The sequence below is a fragment of the Rhinoraja longicauda genome, chromosome 25 (assembly GCF_053455715.1).
Source record: "Rhinoraja longicauda isolate Sanriku21f chromosome 25, sRhiLon1.1, whole genome shotgun sequence".
Lineage (NCBI taxonomy): Eukaryota > Metazoa > Chordata > Chondrichthyes > Rajiformes > Arhynchobatidae > Rhinoraja > Rhinoraja longicauda.
The window spans coordinates 17,798,417-17,823,640 of NC_135977.1; the positions used below are offsets into that span (position 1 = coordinate 17,798,417).

The 25,224-nt window shown below is 48.9% G+C and overlaps 1 long non-coding RNA gene across 1 annotated transcript; it reads right to left on the reverse strand.

Moving 5' to 3' along the window:
• Nucleotides 1-836: 836 nt before the first annotated feature.
• LOC144606108 (uncharacterized) lies at nucleotides 837-24,185 on the reverse strand. Its single transcript, XR_013548914.1, has 3 exons — nucleotides 24,065-24,185; nucleotides 20,633-20,730; nucleotides 837-1,035 (listed from the first exon to the last, which is right to left on the reverse strand). It is a non-coding gene; the product is annotated as an uncharacterized LOC144606108 (long non-coding RNA).
• Between the last annotated feature and the right edge of the window lie 1,039 nt (nucleotides 24,186-25,224).

The following is a 25,224-nucleotide window of genomic DNA, read 5'->3' on the forward strand; positions in this document are numbered from 1 at the left end:
TGCGTCACCCGAAGCAGATAAGTCAGTGGACGCAGGGGACTGGACCATTGCAACGAATTTTGTGCCGATGTGGTTCTTGGCTGCGATGCTTTTATTTGGAGAAGTTTAAGCCGTGGCCGGGACCATTTGAATGGTGCAACATTAATTCTTAATAATGTTGGTTAAAGACGGCTCTTACACATGAAACACGACAAGAAGCGGCACACGATGGGAATCAAATTAAAACTATTCGCCTTTGATCTCGCGGAGGCGTCCGATATTTTGGAGTCAGTTTCTTTCTTTTGCGCCGATGTGCGGGGATGGTTTGATCCGTAACCTATCGGGCTAGCTCTGGGTGTTGCTTTAAATAAAGAGCGTGAAGATATATGCTGTTGTCCGCCATTTTGAATTTATCTCTGCAGGAGGAGCAGGGTAAAACTGACCTTACAACCCGAGCTCGGGGAAGAACCGTGCAAACTGGAACTCTGGGAATGAGTCCACCAGAGTCAGTCCGATAGGCTGTTGTCATGGCTACTCTGCTCCAAAACTCCCATTTGTCTGCCTTTAAAGCTCCAGTACGTTACATCGACTACATTTTTCATTTTACCGCCCAGGACAAGGCTTCTCTGTTCCTCATTGTGTGAGCTTTAGCAATCAGTTACATTCCTTGTCTTGAGTATTATGGAGGTTTATCACAGGGGAGGGATAGAGCAAACAGCTTAAAGGGGCACTGACTTCATTAAAACGGCAGACATTTATTATCGAGCTGTCAGCTTTATTAATGGGCAAATATTTGGGCTAAAACATAGCACTCCCAGGGGGGGGTAAATGTACTCCCAGAGTATATGCACCAGTGTGTTAAAGAAAAGGCCTTCTTCACCAGTGACCGATACTGTGCTTTTTTATTTGGACTTTCAAGTCTTCTCTTTCCTCTGCATAGAGTGGACGGTGCAGAACCAGGCCATTCGGTCCATCTGTTCTGTGCTGGTCCTTACACTGCACACAAACCTCCTTCCAGCCTTGTTGACCTCATCTGAATCGACTCAGTGCGCTGGGCTAAAGATTACAATGGGAGTGTGGATAAACATTTTTCTTACACAGAAGATCAGCAAATAATCCAAGAGACCCAGGTTCGACGCTGACCTTGTGTGCTGTCTGCGTGGAGTTTGCACATTCTCCCTGTGACCGCGTGGATTTCCTCCGGGTGCTCCGGTTTCCTCCCACATCACAAAAGACGGCTGGATTTGTAGGTTAATCGGCCTCTGTAAATTGTGTCTAGTGTGCGGGGCGCGGATGATGACATGGAATTGTTTATGTCCATGACTTCATAGGTTATAGGAGCAGAAGTAGGCCATTTGGCCCATCGAGTCTACTCCGCCATTCAATCATGGCTGATCTGGCTTTCCCTCTCAACCCTATTCACCTGCCTTCTCCCCATAACCGCATGTCACCCGTCCTGATCAAGAATCTGACGATCTCCATTGACTTGGCCTCCAAGATATAAGATGGGACAACATGGAACTAGAGTGAATGGGTGATCGATGGTCAGCGTGAACACGTTGGGCTGAAGGGCTTGTTTCCAATGCTGCATCTCCAACCTAAACTGAGACTAAATTCCAGGCGCAACCTTTCCCCTCCAAGTAATTGCTCTGCGAGAAGCAGATGTGCCTGCTTACTCTGGTGGGCCAAAGGTCGCCTGCATAAAGCAGTTTCCAGCTGGGGACGGCCTGGTAGAGTTGAAAGTGGGTGGATGGAGCACTCCACCAGTTGTAAGGCAACTTCCCCCCACATCTACCCCCACTGCCCCCCCCCCCCCCACCCCCACCCCCACCCCGACCCACCTTCTCCTCCTCTGTCACTGCGTGAGGAATGTTAATTGAGGCCTCCATCTCATCAGGAGGCCCCTGCCTCTTGCAAAACGTCAACTGTGACCTCTGCATAGATTCCCCCCCACACTATAAGTGGAACGCAGCGCAGCTATGTAAGAACAGGAAGTCAATGACAAACAATCATAGGTGAAATAAGAATTACCTCGGTATTATCCCCAAAGGGCTTTTAACCTTTCTAATAAATTATCCAGGAAGTTTCTGCAACAGGTTTGAACTAGAAAAAGTGAGTATGAATCTACCGAAGAGTGAAGGCTTTCTGATGAACCCCGAATGATTATGGAATCGTCAGACTGGGTTCGAAGTATAGACAGAGAACAGTTCAGCACAGGAACAGGCCCTTCAGCCCAAACTGTCTGTGCCAAACATGATGCCAAGATATGCTAATCTCCTCTGCCTGCACGCGATCGAAATCCCTCTATCTGAAGAAGGGTCTCGTCCCGAAACGTCACCCATTCCTTCTCTCCAGAGATGCTGCCTGAGTTACTCCAGCATTTTGTGTCTATCTTCCCTCTATCCAAAAACATTGATCAGCCAAAACATTATGGCCACTGACAGGTAAAGTGAATAACATTGATTATCTTGTTACAATGGCACCTGTCAAGGGGTGGGATATATTAGGCAGCAAGTGAACAGTCAGTTCTTGAAGTCGATGTGTTGGATGCAGGACGAATGGGCAGGAGTAAAGACCTGAGCGACTTTGACAAGGGCCAAACTGTTATGGCCAGACGACTGGGTCAGAGCATCTCTGAAACGGTAAGGCTTGTGGGGTGCTCCCGGTCAGCAGTGGTGAGTACCTACCGACAGTGGTCCGAGGAGGGACAAACCACAAACCGGCGACAGGGTGTTGGGTGCCCAAGGCTCATCGATGCACGAGGGCAACGAAGGCTATCCCATCAGGTCCGAACTGACAGAAGGTCGACTGTGGCACAAGTCACAGAAACTGTTAATGGTGGTCACGGGAGGAATGTGTCGCAATACAGAGTGCATGTGCACCCTGCTGCGTATGGGGCTGCACACGGAGGACCAACAGCATACTAGGCAGGTGGTCATAATGTTTTGGTTGATCAGTGTATACGTCGATCAGGAGGAAACAATGCACTTGGAGAAAACACACACGATCAGAGGGAGAACGTACAGGAACTCCACGCAGGCAGCACCCAAGGTCAGGATTGAACCCAGGGCTCTGGCGCTGAGAGACGCTCAGGGCTCGGCCAGCTGCATCACTTAGAATGTAGAACATAGAACATGACAGCAGAAGGACAGGCCCTTCGGCCCACAGTGTCCATGCCATACATGCTGCCAAGACCATCTCATCTACCTGCATGTGATCCATTCCCTGCATATCTATGTGCCTATCTTTGCTGAATGCCACTATCTTGTCTGCCTCCAGCACCACCCCTGGCAGCATGTTCCAGGCACCCACCACTCTCTGTGTAAAAAAATACTTGCCCCACACATATTGCATACAGTTGTGGTCTCCTAATCTGAGGAAAGACATTCTTGCCATAGAGAGAGTACTAAGAAGGTTCGCCAGATTGATTCCTGGGATGGCAGGACTTTCATATGAAGAAAGACTGGATAGACTCGGCTTGTACTCGCTGGAATTTAGAAGATTGAGGGGGGATCTTATAGAAACTTACAAAATTCTTAAGGGGTTGGACAGGCTAGATGCAGGAAGATTGTTCCCGATGTTGGGGAAGTCCAGAACAAGGGGTCACAGTTTAAGGATAAGGGGGAAGTCTTTTAGGACCGAGATGAGAAAGGTTTTTTTCACACAGAGAGTGGTGATTCTGTGGAATTCTCTGCCACAGAAGGTAGTTGAGGCCAGTTCATTGGCTATATTTAAGAGGGAGTTAGATGTGGCCCTTGTGGCTAAAGGGATCAGGGGGTATGGAGAGAAGGCAGGTACGGGATACTGAGTTGGATGATCAGCCATGATCATATTGAATGGCGGTGCAGGCTCGAAGGGCCGAATGGCCTACTCCTGCACCTATTTTCTATGTTTCTATGTTTCTATATCCTTTAAACTTTCCTCCTCTCTCCATAAAACGATGTCCTCTGGGCTCCATGGCCATCGGTGCCGGCTTTGATTTGTTCTGTGCCCTTTCATCCCACCAGTTTCCCTCTCCCCCGACTGACTCTCATTCTGAGGAAGGGTCTCGACCCGAAACGTCACCTATTCCTTTTCTCCAGAGATGCAGCCCGACCCATGCTGAGTTACTCCAGCATTTTGTGTGCCTATCTTCGGTGTAAACCAGCCACTGCAGTTCCTTCCTGCACATTTTGTCTGAAGTTCTTTGTCTCTACATGATGGGGGAGTGAGCTTCATGGTGTAACTCAGTTACCGAGCCCCTCGTTGTATGTGTAGCCGTGCTGCCTCGGGCTGTGGTTACCACGCACCATTTTCAATTGCTGCAAAAGGCCCTTCATACTCAAGCCATTGGCCCTCTGATATGGTTTTAGGTTTTAGTTTTAGCTTTAGAGATACAGCACCGAAACAGGCCCTTCGGCCCACCGAGTCCTCACCGACCAGCGATCCCCGCACATTAACGCTAGCCTACACACACTAGGGACAATCTACACATACACATGGCGGAGCACCCGTAGTCGGGATTGAACCCGGGTCTACGGCGCTGCAAGCGCTGTAAGGCAGCAACTCTACCGGTGCTCCACCATGCCACCCTACTTCGAAAGGTGCCCGTACTTCGATGGTTCTATCCCCACACCCACTGACGATGGGTGCGAGACATAGACACAGCAAGAACAATGTTCTCCCATTCCACTACCTTCTCCTCCTCATCATATCTTCTCGTCCTCTTTTACCTCACTCTCTCTCACGCTCCCTGGAGCTGGATAAACTTGGGCACAATGAGAAACTGCTTGATATAGGTTCTGAGGAAGTAGTTAAGGCAGGTACGCTAATGACATTTAAAAGAGGTGGAAAAATTGCTGGAGTAATTCAGTGGGTCAGGCAGCATCTCTGGCAGATGACATTTCTGGTCAATGCCCCTCTTTAGACTGATTGCAATAGAGAGGGGAAAACTGGAAAATAGGTGGGGCTGGGACAGAAACAGACAACAGTGCTGGAGTAACTCAGCTGGTCAGGCAGCATCTCTAGAGAACATGGATAGGAGACGTTTCAGGTTGGAACCTTTCTTCAGACATTGTCCTTGGGGTGGGGGGGGGGGGGGGGGGGGGAGGGGGTGCCGAGGGGAGAAAACTTGAAGAAAGGTGGGGGCAGGACAATGCCTGGCAAGTGATAGGTGGATTCAGGTGAAAGGGGGGTTTTGATAGGCAGATGGTTAAACAAAGGCAGATATGAAAAGACAAAAGGTGTGAGATGAGGATAGAAGAGGTCCCAATTGTGAAGCCAGAGGATGGAATATAGGTGGAAGAGGGTAGGTGACATTTCAGATCGGGACCCTTCTTCAGACTGGTTCGGGGGGGATGGGGGGGAAAGGATAAAGCTGGAAGAGGGGAGGCGCGGGACAATAAAGCAAGAGACAAAGTGCTGGAGTAACTCAGCGGGCCGGGCAGCATCTCAGGAGAACATGAAGGGGTGACATTTCGGGTCGGGACCCTCCTTCAGACTCTAGAATGGGAAGTGGCCAGCAGGGCTAAGGTATTCTGACAGAAACGTTGATTGACAGAGTCGCTGAGGTGATGGGAGGAAGCAGGAGGGCAGTACACCTCCAAAATTGAGAAAGGAGGAGTGGAGATGTCAAAGTGAGGTTGGGGAGCACAGTTCTCATTTGGAGGCGGGGGTGGGGTGGGAGTTGGAGCCTGGTCTGTTTCTGTTGCTGCTGATGGCTGGCTGGCTGGCTGTTGGAACGTGCCTCCGCTAACTGCCTGTCAGTTTGAGCGAGGAAGAAAGTCCCTCATTAACAATAACTCTGCACAGTTCCCCGGGGAAGCCTGGTATTTGTTGGGAATGTCCGCGTTAAACATTGTTTTTACAGAAAACATAACGCACAGGGCATTCTGGGTACAGTCCAGAAATAAAATGAAATGAAATCTAAATAAACAGCTTCTGATATTGGTAAGGGCTTGTTTTTTTTACACGGTGAAGCAACACAGATCCAGAGTCCAATGGTGTGTCCTACAGAGTCCCAAAGGATGCAGTCTGCGGGAGGAGACTCAATACAGAGACACGACGAACTGCGGTGGCATGGTGGCACACCAGTAAAGCTGCTGCCTCACAGCGCCAGAGACCCGCGTTTGATCCTGACTACGGGTGCCTGTCTGTACGGAGTTGGCACGTTCTCCCTGTGACGGCGTGGGTTTTCTCCGGGTGCTCCGATTTCCTCCCACATCCCAAAGACCCGCGGGTTCGTAGGTTAATGGGCCCTCTGTAAAATTGTCCTGAGTGTTTTCGGGAGTGGGTGAGAAAGCGGGATAACATAGAACTGGTGCGAACGGCTGATCGGTGGTCGGCGTGGACTCAGTGGGCCGAAGGGCCTGTTTTCATGCTGAGTCTTTCACTCAAACAATCAATCGTGTACATAGTGCCCCTGTCAACTTCAGTGAAAGGATTTGGTTGCAGCCGTTTCTGAGGAAAAGAAGAATTTACTGGTGCTTTCTTCAGTCTGAAGAAGGGTCTTGACTCAAAACGTCACCCATTCCTTCTCTCCTGTCCCGCTGAGTTACTCCAAGAACCTACTGATGTTGGATATCGTAATCTTGTTTGCGTGAATGAAGCTTGCATGGGAATGAAGGTCATAAGCTCATAAGTGATAGGGGCTGAATTAGGCCATTCGGCCCATTAAGTCTGCTCCACCATTCGATCAAGGCTGATCTATCTCTCCCTCCTAACCCCATTCTCCCGCCTTCTCCCCATAACCACTGACACCCGTACCAATCAAGAATCAATCTATCTCTGCCTTAAAAATATCCATTGCCGGCCTTAACAGCCTTCTGCGGCCAAGAATTCCACAGATTCACCACCCTCTGACTAAGGAACCCTCCTCATCTCCTTCCTAAAGGAACATCCTTTAATTCTGAGGCTATGACCTCTGGTCCTAGACTCTCCCACTAGTGAAAACATCCTCTCCACATCCACTCTATCCAGGCCTTTCAGTGTTCCGCATGAATGATGTATTCAACAAACAAGAGGGGTCTATAAAGGTGGAAAGTGCCGCAGTGACAATTCCTGCAGTGCCCGTGGGTTCTGCCTGGCACCAGGTGCAGCTAAGGTGCAGGCACATGCAAAGGTGACGGGCTAACTTTAGGAGGGTGATTTGTCAGCAGACAGCGTTTCAGCATTGACATAGGAGTCCGCATTACCCTGGAGACATACAGGGGCCAAGTGACACCTGGCAGGGGTGAGAGAGTGCCCTCTGCCCTGTTTGTGCAGCACTGGAACAGAAACCTCTAGGCAGTATGTGTGCCGGCTGTATAAGGTCGAGCGAGGTACTGCCTTCCACCCCCTGTCCTTGTCCACTGACACACTCTCTCACACACTCTCTCACACACTCACTCACTCCCTCACTCACTCACACTCACTCACACACTCACTCACACTCACTCACACTCTCTCACACACTCACACTCACTCACACACTCACACTCACTCACACTCACTCACACTCTCTCACACACTCACTCACACACTCACACTCACTCACACTCACTCACACACTCACACTCACTCACCCTCACTCACACTCTCTCACACACTCACTCACACACTCACACTCACTCACACTCACTCACACACTCACACTCACTCACACTCACTCACACTCTCTCACACACTCACTCACTCACTCACTCACTCACACTCACTCACACTCACTCACACTCTCTCACACATTCACTCACACACTCACACTCACTCACTCACACTCACACTCACTCACACACACACTCACACTCACTCACATTCACTCACACTCTCTCACACACTCACTCACACACTCACACTCACTCACACTCTCACACTCACTCACACTCACACACTCACACATTCACTCACTCACACAGACAGACGCACATACACACAAACACACGTACACACACACGCAGGTGCACGTACACACACACACCCACTCGCATACACTCATATGCACGCATGCAAGCTGTATCTCTAAACTAAATTAAACAACACATGGGACAAAGGCATTTGCACATGCAAGCACAGAAGCAAAAGTCGCACACACTCACACACTCACACACGTGCACGGCAGAAGGTAGGAGAATGGGGTTGAGAGGGACAAATTGATCAGCCATGATTTAATGGCAGAGCAGACTCCATGTGCTGAATGGCCTAACTCTGCTCCTGTGACTTATAGTTTTAACCCAAAGATAGACACAAAATGCTGGAGTAACTCAGCGGGTCAGGCAGCATCTCTGGAGAACATGGATAGGTGACGTTTTGGTCCCTTCTTCAGACTTATGTTGGGCACAGATGTTGTGCTGTACTGTTCTACGTTCTGAGTATGACCTTCGAAATCTGTCAGCCATGATAAACTAAACTAAACTAAACTAAACTAAACTAAACATACAAACTCCACACAGTCAGCACCCGAGGTCAGGATTGAACCTGCGTCTCTGACGCTGTGAGGCAGCAGCTCTCTCAGCTGTGCCACCAGCCGTGCATAGTGTAGTGATTTTTAAATAAATTCACGAGATTAAAGTGCCTTGAAAGAAGCACGGGAGCTTTGAACACAGCGAGTGATATTTTAAAATTTGTAATTGGGAACACGATACAGCTCCTTGCCAGAGTAATGAGACATCACAGTAACAGTCGGACTTAATGATGATTCCTTACAAGTTCTATCAGACTGCTCCCCTGCTCTAATTAAATATACTAATGACTCAGAGAGAAGCAAACGGCATCCAATTCAAAGATTCACTTGATTCTTCTGTATATCTTCAGAAGGAGGAAGTCTTTGGCCCTGTGAGTTTGTAATTTTCACTCGGGTTGGCCTTTGATCAGTTGGTCTCATCTTCCCTCTGGTTTCTCTCAGACTCTGCTCACTGGGACACGTTGAGGGAAGTGAAGACATGTTTGGGTCCCGCATTCTCCGCAGTGTGATTTGTCAATGGCGAGTTGTTTCACACAGGGCCGAAGAACACAGAATAGGCTGCGTGACGATTCCTTATTGCTTCACATCCAAGGACCCCCCTGTGGTGGATAATGAGCCGTGATCTATTGCGTCCTCGGATTGGACTGTGTTCTTGGATACTAACTGCTTCCCGAGTGAGTCTTGTCCAGGCAGCTGTCAGAAGTAACAGTAAATCACACACCCCCCCTGAGGGGGAAAACAATGACAGATCCCGATCGTGATAGGTGAATGACTGTTCACAAGATCATCACTTAACGAGGCAGCCTGAGTGAGATCCCTTTGGGTTCTAGAAATGCTGTGTGATTTGTAATAGAGTAACTTTGAAAGTTTAAGAGTGGTTGCAAAGCCATTATTTAACTCGCTCCCGAGTCCCGATCCATCACAGATTCTGGCCTCCTCACCAACTCAAACGCCCAGGAACAAATTGCATTGCAAAGATCCTTCACGTCCATCACGGGTACTGACCTCCCCACCATCGGAGGTCCATCACAGATACTGACCTCCCCACCATCGAAGGTCCATCACGGGTACTGACCTCCCCACCATCGGAGGTCCATCACAGATACTGACCTCCCCACCATCGGAGGTCCATCACAGATACTGACCTCCCCACCATCCAAGGTCCATCACGGGTACTGACCTCCCCACCATCGGAGGTCCATCACGGGTACTGACCTCCCCACCATCCAAGGTCCATCACAGGTACTGACCTCCCCACCATCCAAGGTCCATCATGGGTACTGACCTCCCCACCATCGAAGGTCCATCATGGGTACTGACCTCCCCACCATCGGAGGTCCATCACGGGTACTGACCTCCCCACCATCTAAGGGATCTACAGCAGTTGCTGCCTCGAAAAGGCAACCATTAATATCAAAGACCCCCACCACCCTGGCTATGCTCTCATCTCGCTCCTACCATTGGGAAGAAGGTACATGAGTCTGAAAACCATGACCTCCAAGTTTAAGAACAGCTTCTTCCTAACAACTATTCGGCTCTTGAACACTGCACAACACTAACCACAGCTATGAACTTCTCTGGGCTGTCTTTGGTTGCACTAAATCCTTTGGGGGGTTTTTGCACTAGTATTGTGCTTATTAATTTATTGATTATATATTATCTATGTGTATTGTGCTCACAGACTACTTATGTCACTGCAAGTAAGAATTTCATTTTCCTTTGCCAGTGTATGACAATTAAACATTCCTGACTCTTGTCCTGAAAACAAAATGGGTTTGTGGGGAGAAAGCATGATAACGTGAATAATGTTTAATGCAAGATAAAGTCCAGTAAAGGTCGATTAAAGATAGTCCAAGGGTCTCCAGTGAGGCAGAGAGTAGCTCAGGACCGCTCTCTGGTTGTTGATAGGGTGGTTCAGCTGCCTAATAACAGTGAGGAAGAAACTGCCCCTGAATCTGGAGGTGTGCATTTTCACACTTCTGTACCTCTTGCCTGATGGGAGAGGAGAGAAGCGGGAATGACTGGGGCGAGACTCAACCTTGCTTGTGCTGGTGGCCTTGCCGAGGCAGTGTGAAGTGTTGTTGGAGTCAATGGAAGGGAGTTTGGTTTGTGCAATGGTCTGGGCTGTGTCCAGGGCGGCACGGTGGCGCAGCGGTAGAGTTGCTGCTTTACAGCGAATGCAGCGCCGGAGACTCAGGTTCGATCCTGACTACGGGTGCTGTACTGTACGGAGTTTGTACGTTCTCCCCGTGACCTGCGTGGGTTTTCTCCGAGATCTTCGGTTTCCTCCCACACTCCAAAGACGTACAGGTATGTAGGTTAATTGGACGGGTAAATGTAAAAATTGTCCCTAGTGGGTGTAGGATAGTGTTAATGTGCGGGGATCGCTGGGCGGCACGGACTTGGAGGGCCGAAAAGGCCTGTTTCCGGCTGTATATATATGATATGATATGAATTATCCCCAATTTCTTGCGGTCTCGGATGGAGCTGTTCATAAACCCTGCTGTGAAGCAACCCAATAAAATGTTTTCTATGGCGCACCTGTAGAAACTTCTGAGGGTTGTTAGGGACGTGCTGAACTTTCTAAGCCTTTGCTTCACTGGCACGCATTCTACTGGACAATCGTGCTTGGAACTAGTGCGGGCTTCCACAGGTCATAAGGTCAAAAGGGATAGGAGTAGATAGATGCCATTCGGCCCATCAAGTCTACTCCGTCATTCAATCATGGCTGATCTATCTCCCCCTCCTAACCCCATTCTCCTGCCTTCTCCCCATAACCTCTGACACCTGTACTAATCAAGAATCTATCTATCTATCTCTGCCTTAAAAATATCCACATTTTAGAAGGATGAGAGGGGATCTTATCAAAACGTATAAGATTATTAAGGGGTTGGACACGTTAGAGGCACGAAACATGTTCCCAATGTTGGGGGAGTCCAGAACAAGGGGCCACAGTTTAGGAATAAGGGGTAGGCCATTTAGAACTGAGATGAGGAAAAACTTTTTCAGTCAGAGAGTTGTGAATCTGTGGAATTCTCTGCCTCTGAAGGCAGTGGAGGCCAATTCTCTGAATGCATTCAAGAGAGAGCTAGATAGAGCTCTTAAGGATAGCGGAGTCAGGGGGTATGGGATGCGTATGGGATGCCACAGTGCAAGTGTGTGGGATGCGTTTTACATTTTAGTTTCAGAGATACAGCGTGGAAATAGATTACCAATCAACCTGCAAGCCTGCACGTCTTTGGGATGTGGGTGGAAACACACACGGTCACAGGGAGAACCGTGCAAACTCCACACAAACAGCACCCGAGGTCAGCATTGAGCCCGGTTCTCTCATGCTCTGTGAGGCAGCGACTCTACTAGCTGTGCCTCTCGCTTACACGTGACAATAATAAGTCTGAACATAAGCCTGCGTGGGGCAGGTGAAAGTGTTCCACTACTGTGAGCTCTTCTTGGTTTTGTAATCCTTTGAACATATGATGATCCTGGACCAATTGGCCAGAGGGCAGGAACGGGGTACTGATTGTGGACGATCAGCCATGATCACATTGAATGGCGGTGCTGGCTCGAGGGGCCGAATGGCCTCCTCCTGCACCTATTGTCTATTGTCTATTGTCTATCCACTGACTTGGCCTCCACATCCTTCTGTGGCAAAGAATTGTACAGATTCACCACCAAGGTCTGCAAGTGAGAGACACCTCTTACCAAGTCACCTTCACACCTCATCAACCCCAGTGTCTTCCTGCTGTCAAAATGCACGGAGTACACGTCTGACAGAGCCACTGTTTCATGATACTAAACACAGGGAGGGCAGAGCACCCCTGCTCTACTGTTCTTTTTAAAAATTGAATCGAATACTTTAGTTTCACAAGGCACAGTGAAATTCTTTGCTTTAAAAAAAAATATTTTTAAAACCTGTAACCAGGGTTTCCCCCCCCCCCTCCCCCCTTCTAAACCATGAGTCACATCCTGCGATATATTTCTGCTTTGGTGAGATTTTGTCTTTTGTTCTGCACCTTTGCTGCTGGGCTACCACCTCGGCTCTCTGCCTCTTTATCGCGCCACTTGTCCAGGAGTGGCGGTGGTGCCAAAAAAATGATTCATTTCCCCTGGAACCTGCCGCCCTCTCCTTAATGGAGGTTGGTGCCGTGATTGTCCCGATTCTCACAGCCCCCCCCATTTCCCCATTGCAGGGGCAGCTGCCTCGTTTAGGTACTATCCCTCATCCAGACTCTCCACTGCGTGTCGAAGGTACCGCAAAATGCTGGAGTAACTCAGCGGGTCAGGCAGCATCTCAGGAGAGAAGGAATGGGTGACGTTTCTGAAGAAGGGTCTCGACCCGAAGCGTCACCCATTCCTTCTCGCCCGAGACACTGCCTGACCCGCTGAGTTACTCCAGCATTTTGTGGTCCCTTCGATTTGTACCGGCATCTGCAGTTATTTTCCTACTCCACTGCGTACCCATGAGTCCAGGGATAGGCACGTGCTGTGGAGGTAGGGGCCGCACAGCGGCGCAGCTCTGCGCCAGAGACGAGGGTTCCATCCTGAGCTTGGGCGCTGTCTGCGTGGAGTTTGCACGTTCTCCCTGTGACGCCGTGGGTATCCTCCAGTCGCTCCGATTTCCTCTCACATCCCAGCGACATGTGGGTTTGTAGGTGTTAGGGTGTAGGTATTACATGCGGGTAATTTTGAGGCTTTGTAGGTTCTGTCAATTGCCCCTCGCTTGTAGGGAGTGTTCTATGAACATAGAACAGCAGAATTAGACCATTCGGCCCCTCAAGTCTACTCCGCCATTCAATCATGGCTGATCTGTCTTTCCCTCTTAACCCCATTATCTTGCCTTCACCCCACAACCCCTGGCACCCGTACTAATCAAGAATCTATCTATTTCTGCCTTAAAAATATCCATTGACTTGGTCTCCACAGCCTACTGTGGCAATGAATTCCACAAATTCACCCCACCCTCTGACAAAAGAAATTCCTCCTCATCTCCTTCCTGATGGAACGTCCTTTAATTCTGAGGCTATGACCTCGCCCTAGACTCCCCCACTAGTGGAAACATCCTCTCCACATCCACGCCATCCAGGCCTTTCAGTGTCCACACTTTCATCATTCAATGCTGCTCGGTGCCTCCTCAGCCAGTATGGAGAGGCAGTTCAATTGCATGTAACTCGCCTTTGCTGTCTAATATTGTCCATATGAAATGGTAAGGTCACTTTCTCTAGCGCAGGGCAAGACCTATTGATGTGATGTGTGGCACTCAAGACAGAGAAGCCACTTTTTTTTTCTCCCTTGATACACTGAGAAATATCATAGGAGAAAAAAATAAGATGACAAAACTCTCTCTGTTTCTCTCCCTCTTTCTCTTTCTCTCGGTCTCTTTCTCTACCTCTCTTGCTGTCTCGCTTGTTGTAGTTTTCACGGGGGGGGGGGGGGGTGAAATTAAGATGCCAAAACTCTCTCTCTGTTTCTCTCTCTCTCTTTCTCCCTGTCTGTCTGTGTCTGTGTGTCTCTCTCTAGTTAAGGCTTGTGCATGGATAAGGAAGTCTTAGACCAGTCTATATCAGTTCTAGACTCCACCAGCAGCAGATAGCTTGAATGGTTCCCTTAACATCTTCCGAAATACATCCCTAAACCATCTTAATTTCAAGGGCTCCAGCGGTGATTGAACTGGCGAAGTTCAGGCTTCACTGGGGCAGAGTTAAACAATCGCAATACAACAGTGTCAAAGATTAATGTGCTGGAAGTCAATACATTGAGCAAATGGGCGAGCTTGGATGGGCCATCTTGGTTGGCATGGACAACTTGGGCTGCAGGGCCAGTTTCCATGCTGTGTGTGACTCTATGACTATTTTTGTAATTTCATGGAAAGTGACTTCAAATGCATTAATCTTGGACACTGTGGTATTTTAGTTTAGTTTAGAGATACAGTGCGGAAACAGGCCCTTCAGCCCACTGAGTCCGCACCGACCAGCGATCCCCGCATATTAACACTACCTTATGCACACTAGGGACAATTTTACATTTATAACCAAGCCATTTAACCTACAAACCGGTACATCTTTGGAGTGTGAGAGGAAACCGAAGATCTTGGGAAAAAACCCACGCAGGTCACGGGGGGAAACGTACAAACTCTGTACAGGCAGCACCCGTGGTCAAGATGGAACCTGGGTCTCTGGCGCTGTAAGGCAGTAGCTCTACCTCTGTAGGCTGTAAGTAGCTCTACCTCTGCGCCACTGTGCCACTGTACTGTGCTTGTTAAAACTGCCCCAGTGAAACAGAAGAATGAAATTCTTACTTGCAGCAGCGTAACGGGTCTATAAACACAGAACTCAACAGATAACATCATTAAACAAACAAAAAAAGTTCAATAAATAAAAAAACAATATTAATGCAAATCAAAACAAAAGTCGAAAGTCCCTTGTCCCTAGACAGTTTGTAGTTCGAAGTTTAGTTAGTGTTGTGCAGTGTTCAAGAGCCTGATAGTTGCAGCGAAGAAGCTGTTCCTGAACCTGGACGTTACAGTTTTCAGGCTCCTGTACCTTCTTCCCGAGGGCAGAGAGTGCGGTCAAGGTGGTGTGGGTCTCTGATGATGCTGGCTGCCTTTTTGAGGAAGTGCCTCCAGTAGATCCCTAGATGTTCGGGAGGCCCGTGTATACCATTATCTGATCTGATCGAATAGCATGCAGTTTAGTTTAGAGTTACAGCGCGGAAACGGCCTTTCGGCCCACCGAGTCCGCACGGACCAGTGATCCCCACACATTAACACAAGCCTACACACACTAGGGACCAATTTACACTTATACCAAGTGTACAAATCCAAGCCAATTAACCTGCAAACCTGTACGTCTTTGGAGTATGGGAGGAAACTGAACATCTTGGGGAAACCCACGCAGGTCACAGGGAGAACGTACAAACTCCGTAGTCGGGATCGAACCCGGGTCTCTGGCGCTGCAAGCGCTGTAAAGCAGCAACTCTACCACTCCGCCACCGTGCCGCCCCACTGTAAAACAAAGCCTTTCACTGTAATTTGGTACACGCGACAATAATAAACCTAAACCTAAATCGAACAGTGTCCGAGAACAAGGTAAAGGGAGAAAAGGAAATTAAAATGGGTAGGGAAAAGTGTGGGAGAAGCAGGCTGTCAGGAGGATGTTGGCAATGGTACCAGTCTCTGCTGAGTGCCCTGTGGAGGAGGATATCGGGTTAGCTTCAAGGTCTACTCTCTGCATGACTGATCAGCGTCATTTCCATACTGTAATTACCTTCCCCTGATCCTCTCTCCCGATTTTACTGCTATCTTGTAGAGGCGCATTGGGTGTGAGTAATTTAAGGCTGCATTAGATGTCAGAGCCCATGAAACAATCAGCCAACGAAGAAATATGGGCCGGGATAATAATTGATCAGTCCCATTAGCGGCAGGAGAGGCCTGTTAGTTCCTGCTCGGGCTTCTCTGCGATGGCCCTTGTTGATTCTTATAATGTAGATTTTTTTTCACTTGAGGGAGCAGCTGGCTCATTGAAGGTATAAGCTGCCAGCACAGCACATGCAGAATGGCAGTGTATTATAACAAGACAATCTCCTGCCTGTCAGCGAAGGCAATGAGAATGAGGGAGCAATCCTGCTGATGATCTGAGCCAGAGCACGTTGCTCAAATACCATTACTATCCGATTTCACATCGAGAGCACAATTTACATTTGATTCTGTGCTAAATTAATTTTGTTGTCATCGCGGCCCCATGCTCTTTACCCTCTGCCTATTTCTTTTTTTTTCTCTCTCTCTCTCCCTATTTTGTTAACTGATTCTTTTTTATCTCACTTTATTGCTTTGAGGGGGAGGGTTAAAGTGGAAAGGAATGGGAAATAGATGATAATGGAAATTAAACTGCGGCCCCGTAAGTGAATCCGATTTCATTGATTCAGATGTAACGACTATTAAAATGTGTCTAATCCCACACTGCGATGAGTTTCAATTTGGTCTTGGGATCGTGCAGGATAAGTGACAATGAATTTCAGCTCCCCCACCCCACCCCCCAACGGATGTCGGCCACTACAGCTCCACACTTGAGCGTATGAAGGAACTGTAGGGAGATCTGATTGATGGGGCCCGAGCAGATTGCAGAGAGAGTTCTGTGCTGAATCCATTATCTCCATTGTAGCTGTAAGGTGAGAATGGAGTAACGCCTTCTTGCCTCGCATCTTTCATCGGGCCGACCTTAAACGCCGTCAGTCAGCTCGGTCGACAGATACCAGAAGGAAGGAGCTGCAGATGCAGTCTGGGGAAGGGTCTCGACCCAAAATGCCACCTATTCCTTTTCTCCAGAGAATGCTGTCTGACCCGCTGAGTTACTCCAGACCTTTGTGTCTAACTGCAGGAGCTCGATTGCACAAAAGGACACAAAGTGCTGGGGTAACTCTGTGGGTCAGGCAAAGTCTCTGGTGAACCTGGATAGGTGACGTTTCAGGTCGGGACCCTACTCGAAGGCGTTCTGAAGGGGGTCTGAAGAAGGGCCCCAACCGGAAACGTCACCTATCCGTGTTCTACACAGATACTGCCTGGCCTGCTGATTTCCTCCTGCATGTTGTGTTTATTTCTGCTTGCTCTCTTTCTGCATCCTTCCCGATGAATTTGCTGCCCCTTGTTGGGCGTTGAGACCACAGTTGAGGATAACTCTCTCCCACAACCCCGGGGCAAGCTGTCATGTCTGCCTGTGAGTTCACCCACCAAGGCGTTGCATTGTGGAGACACAGCAGCCAGCGGATGCTAGAATCTTGAGCAAAAAACAAAGTGCTGGAGGAACTCAGCAGGTCAGGCAGTACCTGTGGAGGGAATGGTCAGGCGTCATTTCATGTTGGGACCCTTCCTCAGCCTGAAGAAGGGTCCTGACGCAAAATCTAATTTGCTCATTTCCCTCCACTGATGCTGTCTGGCCCACTGAGATGGTTCCTCCAGCAATTTGTGTTTTGAACAAGGCTCTATGTTTCCCCTGTTCATCTTGGTGTTTAGTTTAGTATGTAGATACAGCGTGGAAACTTCAGGCTACCGAGTCCGCACCGACCAGCGGTCCCTGAACATTAATGCACACTAATGCACACTAATGCACACTAATGCACACGAGAGGACAATTTACAGAAGCCAATTAGGCCCTACAAACCTGCACATCGTTGGAGCGTGGGAGGAAACTGGAGCACCCAGAGAAAACCCACACAGGTCACAGTGAGAACGTGCAAACTCCGTACAGACAGCATCTGCAGTTAAGATCAAACCCGGGTCTCTGGCGATGTAAGGCAGCAACTCTACCGCTGCGCCACCTGTGTTCGAACAGAACTACCTGATTCGGCATTTGGGGATTGACCGAGGGATGTGAGCTGCTCATCCACACTCTTTAGCCCTTCTCCCCCTCAGTATCTCTTGACTGTCAGTGCCAGCTCCTTACAACTTCACCCACATTTGTATCAACTCAAGGAGACACCAGATAATTATCTGACAAGATGGACGAGTAAGCTGCAGGAACCTGGGCTTCTCTGACGTCTGGGCTTCTGAGGCCAGTACAGGGACTGGCGCTCTGAAGATCAATAGGGTTTTTGAAGATCTTCGGCCTCCAGCAAGTCCCTGGCCTGGTCCCCAACCTCCAGCTGATGTGGCAGCTCCGAAGTGGATAAGTACCAGTAAAAAGAGATGCTGGACTGGAAAGGTAGCCTTGAATTGGGCTCGGGCCAACCTGACAACAGGACAAGTGGCAACCCAACACTTGAGTCGTCCATCCTTGGGAAGGTGACGTATCACACTCTGTCCTGATCTGGCTCAATAGACAATAGACAATAGGTGCAGGAGGAGGCCATTCGGCCCCTCGAGCCAGCACTGCCTTTCATTGTGATCATGGCTGATCATCCACAATCAATAACCTGTGCCTGCCTTCTCCCCATATCCCTTGATTCCACTGGCCTGCAGAGCTCGATCTAACTCTCTTTTAAATTCATCCAGTGAATCGGCCTCCATTGCCTTCTGTGGCAGAGATTTCCACAAATTCACAACTCTCTGGGTGAAAACGTTTTTTCTCACTTCAGTTTTAAATGGCCTCCCCTTTATTCTTAGACTGTGGCCCCTGGTTCTGGACTCCTCCAACATTGGGAACATTTTTCCTGCATCTAGCTTGTCCAGTCCTTTCATAATTTTATACGTCTCTATCTTCCACCTGCTCTTGGCACATGCATCAGGAGAAAGAGTAGGGATCATTCTTCGAACAAGGTGATGGAGGGCCACATTCTCTGATTCATTCCTCCCCACAATACCAGGTTTAGGTTTAGGCGTGGGTTATTATTGCCACCTGTACTGAGGTGTACAGTGAAAAGCTTTGTTTTGCATGCTGTCCAAATAAGCCGGATAACATTATACATTAATACAATCAAGACAACCTCAAGTAAGAAAATAACTGCAGATGCTGGTACAAATCAAAGGTATTTATTTCACAAAATGCTGGAGTAACTCAGCAGGTCAGGCAACATCTCAGGAGAGAAGGAATGGGTGACGTTTCGGGTCGAGACCCTTCTTCAGACTGATGTCAGGGGGGCAGGACAAAGGAAGGATATGTGGAGACAGGAAGATAGAGGGAGAACTGGGAAGGGGAGGGGAAGAGAGGGACAGAGGAACTATCTAAAGTTGGAGAAGTCAATGTTCATACCGCTGGGCTGCAAGCTGTCCAAGCGAAATATGAGGTGCTGTTCCGCCAATTTCCGATGGGCCTCACTATGGCACTGGAGGAGGCCCATGACAGAAAGGTCAGACTGGGAGTGGGAGGGGAAGTTGAAGTGCTCGGCCATCGGGAGATCAGGTTGGTTAAGGCAGACTGAGCGAAGGTGTTGAGCGAAACGATCGCCGAGCCTGCGTTTGGTTTCGCCGATGTAAAGAAGTTGACATCTCGAGCAGCGGATACAATAGATGAGGTTGGAGGGGGTGCAGGTGAACGTCAAGTACAGTAGGTAGAGCAAAGGGCTGCTCAACAGAGACTTTGGGGCAATTCGTTCTTCCAACATCAGTCAGTCGCACCCTGGCAACTCCCTCTGCCACCCTCTCCCATCGGGCAAAAGGTAGAGCAGAATGAAAATGGATACCTCCAGATTCAGGGACATTTTCTTCCAAGCTGTTATCAGGCCATTGTGATCATGCCTTTACCACTTTAAATGTGGGCCTCGGTTCTGTGATGGTGCATCTTACCCATCCCGAGCAGTAGAGTCAGAGAGACGTACAGAATGAGGTTTGCCGTGCCGACCAAGATGCCCTAACTACAATAGTTCCACTTTCCTGCGTTGAGTCCACATTGTTCTAAATCGTTCCTATCCATCTCTCGACTCGAAACGTCAAGAAGGGTCTCGACCCGAAACGTCACCCATTCCTTCTCTCCAGAGATGCTGCCTGAGTTACTCCAACATTTTGTGATACCTTCGATTTGTACCAGCATCTGCAGTTATTTTCCTACACAACATGTACCCGAACAAATGTCTTTTAAATGGTGTTATAGTAAAAGCCTCAAAAACCTCCTCTGGCAGCTCATTCCATATACCCACCACCCTCTGAGTGAACAATTTGACCCTCGCGTTCCTATTAATTCTTTCCCCTCTCAACTTACACCTATGAACTCTGGTCACAAAGTGCTGGAGTAACTCGGCGTTTCTGGAGAACATGGATAGTTTAGAGAAACAGCGCGGAAACAGGCCCTTCGGCCCACCAGGTGGTAGGTGATAGGTGATGTTTCAGGTCAGGACCCTTCTTCAGACTTTTAATGTCCTCTGTTTCTTGATTCCCCCAATCTGACGAAAAGACCGTGCAATCTCCCTGTCGATTCCCCCATCAGCTGAGGCTTCATCTTCAGTTTAGTTTAGTGTAGAGATACAGCCCGGAAACAGGCCCTTCGGCCCACCCAGTCCGTGCCGACCAGCGATCCCCCGCACACTAACACTATCCTACACACACTAGGGACAATTTACAACTATACCAAGCCAATTAACCTACAAACCTGTACGTCTTTGGAAGGCGGGAGGAAACCGGAGATCCCGGAGAAAACCCACGCAGGTCACGGGGACAACGTACAAATTCCGTACAGACAACACCCGTAGTCGGGATCGAACCCCGGTCTCTGGCGCTGCAATCAGCAACTCTACCGCTGTGCCACCCTGCTGCCTGGATCTGATCACCTGGGTCTGATTCCAGCAGGCGTATAACTGGAGTCAAACAGAGCTTACCTGAGACTGTCCTTGCAACAGACAGAAAGCATGTTCTCCCTGCCTTTCCTTCAATGTCCATTGCTCCTGTTCCGTCTTTTCACTTTCTGGCTCTATGACTTCATTAAGAGAATAAAAATGAACCTTCTATCTTCTGCGGCAACAGATACTAAATAAAGCAGAACCGTGAACTAATCGGGTTATGTATTAAACATTAAACACGCTGTCTGCTGTGTACTTAACAGCAAAGGTCTATTAGAAATCTATTAGTGATGGTTAGAAGCACTGACTGCTCATTACCCTCCTAGTGAATACCGCAAACACACATTATTTGGGATTAAAGGCAGATTTAATGAGATTTAAACCTTCCTGGTTACCAATACCTGAATTTAGTAATAACCAATTTATGAAATATTTACTGGTCTCAGAAGCCCGATATCTGCCCTCAGATTTCCAAGTTAACCAATTAAAGATTCAAAGAACGGAACAGCACAGCAGGTGGCCATTTGGCCCGTTAGATCACTGCTTGCTCATCCTCACATATTTTCTTTCCTCATAACATGGAACATAGAACAGTACAGCACAGGAACAGGCCCTTCGGCCCACAATGTTGGTGTGAACAAAGAAACATAGAAACATAGAAAATAGGTGCAGGAGGAGGTCATTTGGCCCTTCGAGCCTGTACGCACCGCCATTCATTGTGATGATGGTTGATCATCCACAATCAGTAACCCGTGCCTGCCTTCACTTGATGCCAAGACCATCACTTATCTACTTGCACAACCCGTATCCCTGCACGCCGACCCCAAACACTAGCACTATCCTACACACTGGGGACAATTGACAATTTCACCGAAGCCAACTAATCTACAAACCTGTAGGTCTTTGGAGTGTGGGAGGAACCCGGAGCACCCTGAGAAAACCCATGTGGTCACAGGGAGCGTGCACAAACTCTGTACAGACAGCACCCGTAGTCAGGATCGAACCCGGGTCTCTGGCGTTGCAAGGCTGCAACTCCACTGCCGCGCCACCGTGCCACCCTAAATGATATCTGCCTGCACATGATCCTTATCTCCGCCCCATTCACTGCATACCCATGTGATATTGCCAGGATTCGAGGGCCCGAGCTATCGGGAAAGGTTGAGCTGGCTAGGACTTGATTCCTTGGGAGCGCAGGAGGCTGAGGGGTGGTCATGTCGAGGAGTATAGGATCATGAGGGGAATAGATAGGGTGAGTGGTCTATTATCATGAACTTGTTGAAATGTGACTCCATGTCTGAGAGATGCTGTGTGAGCGAGCTGGCACAGCTCATCCTGGAAATGGCCGCTCATGACGCATCTCATCAGAGCAATGGACTAACCTTGTTAACCGATCAATAGTTTACTCGTTTTATTGCGGTAGCTTCCAGTTATTAGGGTGAGTGCATTGGGCATAGTGCAGTAAACCAACAACCCTGGAACACGAGGCCTTGCAGAGATAATCACCTGATTATATGGCTATCAGAAGAGTCCAATCCAACTATCCCTTGAGCACGCACAGCGAGAGCAGATTGAAGAACGTTAAGATAAAATGTGTGGGGTATATCCAAATAGGCCAGTGTGAATGAGGCAGGGAATGTAAAGGAGTCTTACCGAGACTGGAGTGTACTGTGTCTGTCACAGTTAGCGACTTGGGATGAGTTAGTCTGTTGGAGTGAGGTTTATGGGACTGATTGATTGAATTGTCTGAAAGACACAGCATGGAAACAGGCCCTTCAGCCCATCGAATCCACGGCCACCATCGATCACCCGTCAACGCCATTTCTATGCTATCCCACTTTTGCATCCACTCCCTGCACACCAGTGGCAATTCACAGAGGCCAGTTAACCTACAAACCCGCACGTCTTTGGGACGTGGGAGGAAACCGGAGCACGCGGTCACGGGGAGAACGTGCAAAGCTCCGCACAGACAGCACCCGCGAGATCAGGATCGAACCCGGGTCTCTGACGCTGTGAGGCAGCTGCTCTACCAGCTGTGCCACTGTGCCGCCCTATCAACATGGAAGAGTACAGCACAGGGCCAGGCCTTTTGGCCCACAATGTCCGTACTGAATATGATGCCACGCTGAACTAATCTCTGACTGCACAGGGGGAGTGAAAGACTGCCAGAGTTGCTATTTAAAATAGTGGCGCAGCGGTAGAGTTGCTGCCTTACAGCGAATGCAGCGCCGGAGACCCGGGTTCGATCCCGACTACGGGTGCTGTCCTGTACGGAGTTTGTACGTTCTCCCCGTGACCTGCGTGGGTTTTCTCCGAGATCTTCGGTTTCCTCCCACACTCCAAAGACATACAGGACCCTAGTTGGTATAGGATAGTGTTAGTGTGCGGGGATCGCTGGTCGGCGCGGGCCCGGTGGGCCGAAAGGGTCTGTTTCCGCGCTGTATCTCTAAACTAAACTAAGCAAAGGTCAGAAATATATCAGAGAGTAATGGTAAAGTTAATGGTGTGGAATATATCAGAAAGTGTGAGCTTGGGAGAATCGGATACATTAGAGAATAATTCAGTGAGGGCGTGGAATACAAGAGCGTTGGTGTGAACGGTGTGGGAGATATTAAAGAACAAGTTGGTGAAAGGTATGGGATCTGTTGGAGTCTGTTAGAGTGAAGGGTGTGGGAGAAATCAGAGTATTAGAGTCAGGACTGTGAAATAATAATGTTAGAGTGAAGGGTGTTTTCTTTAGTTTCGTTTCTTAATTGTCACGTGCACAAACACAGAGTGAAAAGCTTGTTCTGCAAGTTATCTGGTTAAACTACGCTGCAGGATGGAACTGCAGACGCTGGTTTAAGCCGAAGATAGACACAAAAAGCTGGAGTAACTCAGCGGGTCAGACAGCATCACTGGAGGAAAGGAATAGGTGACGTTTTGGGTCGAGAACCCTTCTTCAGTCTGACCCGAATGGTCACCTATTCCTTTCCTCCAGTGATGCTGTCTGACCCGCTGAGCTACTCCAGCTTTTTGTGTCCATCTTCAAATCACACTGTCCATGAGGACAACACATCCTCTTGTGGAGCAGCAGGCAGGAGTCGCCACGTGCAACTCGGCACGGTGGCGCGGCGGTAGTGTTGCTGCTTTACAGCGAATGCAGCGCTGGAGACTCGGGTTCGATCCTGACTACGGGCGCCGTCTGTACGGAGTTTATACGTTCTCCCCGTGACCTGCGTGGGTTTTCTCCGAGATCTTCGGTTTCCTCCCACACTCCAAAGACGTACAGGTGTGTAGGTTAATTGACTGGGTAAATGTAAAAATTGTCCCTAGTGTGTGTAGGATAGTGTTAATGTGCGGGGATCGCTGGGCGGCACGGACTCGGTGGGCCGAAGGGCCTGTTTCCGCGCTGTATCTCTAAATCTAAAAATCTAAAGTCTCTGAAAAGTCTGATCTTGGCCCAAGAAGATCTGCAATTGATTATTTCCTCACCTTAAGGGCCGGTGTGGTGGTGGCACTGGATGGATGAAGTAGGGGTCGGCATGGCCCCTTCCACGTGCTGCGCTCGATCCGCTCGCTCGCCCGGCTGCTGAAGAGCCCGTAGATGACGATGGGGGGGGGGGGAGAAATATCAGACTGCTGGATTACTGGCTGGGATATATTTATGTGTTAAGTGCGAAGGGTTTGGGTGCATGACGGAGTATTAAAGAGGGGAGTACATGATATATGAGAGTGTTAAAAACAGACCAGCGGTGGACATCAGGTAAGATTACATTGGAGCAGTGGGGCGTATCAGGGAGTGCCACAGTGCAAGTGTGTGGGATGCGTTTTAGATTTCAGTTTCAGAGATACAGCGTGGAAATAGATTACCAATCAACCTGCAAGCCTGCACGTCTTTGGGATGTGGGTGGAAACACACACGGTCACAGGGAGAACGTGCCAACTCCACACAAACAGCACCCGAGGTCAGCATTGAGCCCGGTTCTCTCATGCTCTGTGAGGCAGCGGCTCTACTAGCTGAGCCTCTCGCGTACACGTGACAATAATAAGTCTGAACATAAGCCTGCGTGGGGCAGGTGAAAGTGTTCCACTACTGTGAGCTCTTCTTGGTTTTGTAATCCTTTGAACATATGATGATCCTGGACCAATTGGCCAGAGGGCAGGAACGGGGTATTGATTGTGGATGATCAGCCATGATCACATTGAATGGTGGTGCTGGCTCGAAGGGCTGAATGGCCTCCTCCTGCACCTATTGTCTATTGCCTATTGTCCATTGTCTATTGGCTCCAGGGGACAGGTCAGAAGACAACCCAATAAACTCTTAATACCGCTTACAACCCAGAGGGTATGAACATTGATTTCTCTAATTTCAAGTAACCCTTGCATTCCCTCTCTCTCCGTCCCTCCCCCACACTAATCATTGTCGTCCTGCTAGTTTCACTGTTCGTATCCCTTCGTTATCACCTCTTCCACAGCCAACAATGGCCCATTGTGAGCTCCACCATTCTTTGGTCATCAGTGCCGGCTCTGATTTGTTCTGTACCGTTTCATGCCTCTAATTTCCCATGCTCTTCACGTCTCCTTTGAACTAAAAAAATACTTTCCCCTCACCTCCCTTAAACTTTGCTCATCTCTCGATACAACGATGTCCT